Source organism: Arachis ipaensis, chromosome B05 (genome assembly GCF_000816755.2).
Source record: "Arachis ipaensis cultivar K30076 chromosome B05, Araip1.1, whole genome shotgun sequence".
In the NCBI taxonomy this organism is placed as follows: Eukaryota; Viridiplantae; Streptophyta; class Magnoliopsida; order Fabales; family Fabaceae; genus Arachis; species Arachis ipaensis.
Genome location: NC_029789.2, coordinates 36,201,987 through 36,207,986, shown reverse-complemented (window position 1 = coordinate 36,207,986; position 6,000 = coordinate 36,201,987). Strand labels below are relative to the sequence as shown.

Here is a 6,000-nt window from a genome sequence, read left to right as displayed (position 1 = left end):
CTACCACTAATATTCAAAAAATAAAGATATAAAAAAGAAAAATATATAAAAAATTTTACAAATCAATTAAAATTTTAGTCTAAAACATGCGTCCAACATAAGAATCTTAAGCATAAGCCAAACAAAAACAATTGGGCAAACAATTTATTTTGCACTTGTCTAAAAGCAAAATCCAGCACTTTTATATTATTAAACACCAAGGTTCTGAGAACCGGACCAGTCATTAAACCGTTCTAGTCACTGATTTACTGGTTTATTGGTCCAACCGATCTAACCAGTGTTTTAACCAAAAAAACCGTTTTAGAATAGAATAATAAATTATAAATATGCAAGTATTAAGTTGAGGTTTTCTAATGAAGTACAATTCCTCATCAGTACACAAAAAAGAAATATCTGACAAGAATAGAAAGAATATCAAATGAATTATCATAAATCCAACTAAAAAATAAGCATAGTACTTGGATAAATAAATTTGATAACATTATTAATAACAAAGTTGGTAGTGGACTAGTGCTAGAAAGGCTTTCACCAAATGAAGGTGCATACAGGCTTTAAGAGACAACAGACTTGGGTTTGTGCAGCAGCATTTTGGATGAGTTGCTTTGAAGACCATTTGGTGAAACTAAACTTTGAATAGGTACAATACAAGCTTCACCAAATGCTCATAACACACAAAGACAGTTTCTCAAGATACAGAAATAAGTGCTCATCCTCTGAAAATAATCATCTGAATTGGTATAAGACAGGAAAAAATGACCATAAGTCTCTTTACCCAAGTCAAAATAAACAACCATATCTGAACTCAACAATCAGCATTCAGCACCAAACATTACAAAATATTAACCAATAATCACACTAAACCTGCAACCAGCAATTACAAAACAGCAACAAACATTAGTACATTATAAAACATTCCAAAACAGTGATGACACTAAACCTGCATAATAAATAATCTCAAAGACAATGATTACCAATATCCAGCAAATAAACAATAAATACACAACAACAATTTAGCAAATAAACAAGAACATGACCTAAATAGAAAATCCAACAAATTATGTTGCAGCAACCTAACAATTTGGCAAATTAAAACAACAGCAGCCCAAAAATTTAGCAAATTATCAACTTAACAAGTTCAAGAACAGAAAATCACAGCAAAAACAAAAAAAATTAAAAGTAACAGAAGAACACAAGAACTTAGCAAATTAACAAGTTCACAATAACAATTAAAATCTACCAGAAGAACATTAATGCAAGTGGAATCATCATGCTAATATGGTTAAAGCATTTCATCAAACATGTTGATCCAATTATTCTAATTTCACATGCAATCAATTTACTAAGTTTCTAAGAGCTAGAAATTATAAAACCAACCAGAAATATGGTTAAAGCATTTCATCAAACATGTTGAGTGCGGTGAAATTAAAACGAAATAAGAGAATTCAAAGCTTAATTTCAATGTGACAGAGAAGAGAACATAACTACTGTAACTTTAATTCAGTCTATGAAAAAATCCAAACCACTTCCAAGTCAAATAATTACTTATTGTAATAGAAATCAGAAGATGCAGAGTTTGAAGAAGAGTATTTGTGTTGTGTGAGTGTATTGTCTGGTGGCGGGTTTAGGGAACTCACGGTGACAAAAGAGAGTAGTTCGACGGCTGGGTGGAGCGCGCGGGTTGGTCGCAGAGTTTGAAGCGGAGCAACGTGGCTTCCAGACGAACACGAACTCGAACGGTGAACAGCGAGTGAACGCGAACGGTGAACGCCGAGCGAACGTGAACGGCGAAGAACGCGAACGAAGACGACAGCTGAACGAATACGTGAACGTGAACGGCAAACAAACGACGACGGAAGGACGGCTGAGCAGACAAAGACGACGGACGCCGAGCTCGAGGAAGCAGCCGCGATCGGTGACAGCGAACAGGGGTTGAAGACTTGGAGCACGAGGGGAGCTAGATGACGGATGGCGAACTTTGAGTGCGACGGACGGCGGCAATATTCCACTCCTTGCGGCGGCGGTGGTGTAGGCTTACAGTGCTAGGGTTTGTGTGATTTCTTTCTAAATGAAAGAAAGAAAGGGAGAACGGGAGAAAGAAACGAAGCAGCTTCCCTTTTTTTGTGTAAACCGGCCGGGTTCCGGTTCGGTCCGACCGACCGGTTCTCGTCCGGTTCAACAGTTTTTTTACCGATTTTCTGATTATCGGTTTTACATGCCTAACCGGACCGTTAATATTACTGGTTCACAGTTAAATCGGTTCGACCGGTCGGTCCGGTCCGATTTTCAGAACATTGTTAAACACCATAAACCTATCTTGTTTCACTTCAACTCTATTACTATTACTATTATCAATTATCAACAACCAACAATAAATATCACAAAATCTTATTATTAATTTTATTTTATCAGCAATCAAATAAATAATATTAAAAATCATATTACAAATTTATTTGAGTTTAGTTTAACCTATAATTTTAAAAGATAAAATAAATAAAATCATAAAAAAAACAAAAGAAAAAAACACAGGTAAAGAACAGAGTGAAAAGACCCACAGCAACGATGCAGGGAGTCAAGGACGAATGTCAAGGTCAGAGGCGAGAAGCTTATCGTCGACGATGCCAAAGAGACCAACAGTGATGTCAGTCGCGGCGGAGAATAGAGAGACGAGCAAAAAGGCTATTTGGGCAACGAACCGGCAACAATGATAGAGTAAACAAACTATAGTAGTAGCAGAAGAGTAACATGAGAGAGAGAGAGAGAGAGAGAGAGTTTTTTGAAGGGTAATTCAACGGCAATGGCACCCTTTGGCCAACAGAGAGAAGTTCGGCGATGGAGAAGGACAAAAGGTGGGGGTGAGTGGTTGCTGGGTTAGTCTCTCTTTTCTATGCTACGTTTGATATGGGGTACTACATTGAGACCAAGACTAAACCTAGTATTATGTTTGCTAGCTAGAGACTAAATAAAATTTCAATTTCGAGATACAAAATTTTTAATTCCTACTTTAGAAAGTGGGGATACAAGAAACTAAAATTTTGGGGGACAAAAATTGAAACTTTAATAATCTTTCTTTCAAAAAACATCCCTATTCAACTTTTTAAATTCCCATTCTACCTCCATCTCATCTTCACCTCTCTAACCTTCCCTCACCTCATCTTGCACTACCTCCATCTCCTCTGTCGTAGCATTGATGAGTCTATATTTCATGATATATTTTGACTGAATTTGGATAGATTTCATCACATAAACTCACACTTAAGCACCAAAATAGCATACTTTTGTGATGTCTCCCTAATTTGATCCTAAATGTGAAAACATATATTTTTGTGCTTAAATTGAGCAATTTAATTCCACTTTATTTCCATTCGATACCGTGATATGTTTTGCGAGTGATTTTTAGGTCATTTAGGCAAGATTGGCAAAGCAAAAGTGGAAGAAAGCATATAGAAGGGAGAACACATGAAGAAAACAAGGAAAAGTACACACAGCGAAGTGTGCGTGCACACAAGCACCCGTGCGTACGCACAGAAGAACGTTCAGCCAAGTGTGCATACGCACACATCTGTGCGTACGCACAAAACCCTGCACATGATTTCATTAATGAAACACGTGTTGCACGATTTTTGAAGGCTTTTGGCCCATTTTGGAAGGCTTGAAGGCTGAAATTGGATGCTATATCAAGGGGAATTCAACACATATGAAGAGAGCTCAATTTTAGACTAAGTTTCATTAGGTAGCATTAGTTAGGAAGCTTCCATAGGAGTAGGAGTAGAGTAGAATGCTTTCTTAGGGTTTTTCAATTCTCTATTGTAGCATTTTATAGAAGTTTTGATCTTTGATTTTGCTCATCTTAATTGTAAGTACTCTCAATTTCTTCTTTAATTATAGCACTTTTAATTTCATTTCCTTTTGGTTCAAGTTACCTTGTTCATAATTGCAATTTTGAGTTTCTTTAAGTTTTGATTGATGAATTTTATGTTTCATGCTTTCTTTATGCTTGATTGCTTGTTTATATTTGGTTTTGTTGATAATTGGTTATACTTTTCTATTTTTCTTTGCAAATTTCTCATGTTTTAGTTTTATGCCCACCAAGTGTTTGTGAAAATGTCACTTGGTAATTTTGAATAGATTTTCATACCTTGGCTTAGGGGTTTGAGTTCCTAGGATACTAGAGTCATAATGTCTGACATTTAGTGGTAATTCTTGGGGAGTTAGTTGACTCTTGTTTCCATTAAAGCTAGCATTTTATCAACTAGTTTGGTAAGTTGGTTAGGACTTATGGATTAAGGTCAATTATGCTTGCTTGACTTACTCCTCGATGTTTGGGGTTAACTAAGCGAGATTAACCCATGATAATTACCATAGTTGTGGTTATGGCAATGATAGGATTCCTTGGATCCTCATTCCCAAGTCAAGGCTCTTTTATGCATTTTAGCATTTTCACTAGTTTTGACCTTGCTTCCTTTTTACTTGCATTAACATCAATTTTGATCATCCCTTAGTTCTTTTATTTCTTAAGTTCTTTTAATCTTTCGTTCTTTGATTTGGAAACCACTCTTTTGCCCTAACAACCGAAAGCATAACACTTCAATTGCATCCCTAGAGAGAACGACCTGAGGTTGAATTACTCTTGATCTCGGTTTATATTTGATTTGAACTTTACATTTGATCACGAGGATTCGTTATTAGTTTAGACTATGCTACTAACGAATTAATTCTTGTCTTAATCGATTCTAGACCAAACAACAAACCCTCGCTCATCAAATTTGGCGCCGTTGCTGGGGATGCAATCGGTGTTATATCTTAGGTTGTCGTAAATATGTTGATGGTGTAAATATCTCACTTTTTAATTATTTGGTTGTTTTTATTAATATTTGGGTGTTTATTTTTCTTGGTTGTTGATGTCTTTTGTTTATATTTCTTACTTTTTCTATGAGATGTCACCCTTGTTGCTTGGAGCTTGGTTGTGATTGTTTTGTAGGGTATAATGAATTCAAGTTGGGATTGTATCAAGGAGTGGGAGAAGCGATGGAGGGAGGAGCAATCTTCCCCACCATACAACAAGTCAAATCCTTCTCTAAGATCTCCCTTATATGAATATCAACCCCAAGGATATGAGAAATACCTCATACACAACCCCCAATCACCAAACCTTCAAGCACCACACCATACACCTCCATGGAACCAAAATGTCTATACACCTTGTTACCAACCATATGAACCATCACCCCCTTATACACCACCTCAATATCCCCACCCACATGACCTACCTCCCACATATACAACCTTCCTTCCAACCTTTAAATCTTCTTTTCCGCCTAAATGTGAAGTTTTTCAACCCTTGCCCCAAGAAGAACAAGACCTTCAAGCATTCTTTCAAGAGCAAGAAGGGTTCCGAAGGAAGTAAGGGGAATTCATGGCCACCATAGCCGAAACGGTGAACCGCTTAACCTCAATATGCTCAAGCAATCAAGACATTCCCCTTGAGGAATGTGGAGGAGCAATGAAGGAATGTAGTAAAGAGGAGAGCATGGAGCCACAATGAAAAGAAGAAGGGTTAGAGCTTGAATTAGAACAAGAGGGAGAAAGTGGAGTGTTGGAATTGGAGGAGAGAAAGGGAGAATTGAGGGAGATTGATCAAGATGAGGATTCCATCATTAATGATCTTTTGTCCTCCTTGGTCAATCTCCTCTTCCCTTTAAGATTGATGGAGACAAGGAGGTAAAATTCTCACAACTTCCTTCTTATGACTTAAGTTATGGGGAAGAGGAGGAATAAGTTGGTGAGGAAGCAATTCCGTTTCAAGGACAAATGGAGTGGGTAACAATATCTTCAATGAGCTTCATAGGCCCACATCAATTTGCTCTCTTGGAAACGGATTACCAACTCAAGGTTCTTCTTGGGTTGGTGCATGGTGAAAGAGTGGATGTTGGTTGCAAAAGAAATTCAAGGTGTAAATAGTGCAAAGTCCAATCGGAAGGATCGCAAGGTTTATTTAAGTGC

At 37.1% G+C, this 6,000-nt stretch overlaps 1 long non-coding RNA gene across 1 annotated transcript; it reads right to left on the bottom strand.

The window, feature by feature from the left end:
* LOC107643536 lies at positions 450-2,100 on the bottom strand. Its single transcript, XR_001620889.2, has 2 exons — positions 912-2,100; positions 450-861 (listed from the first exon to the last, which is right to left on the bottom strand). It is a non-coding gene; the product is annotated as an uncharacterized LOC107643536 (long non-coding RNA).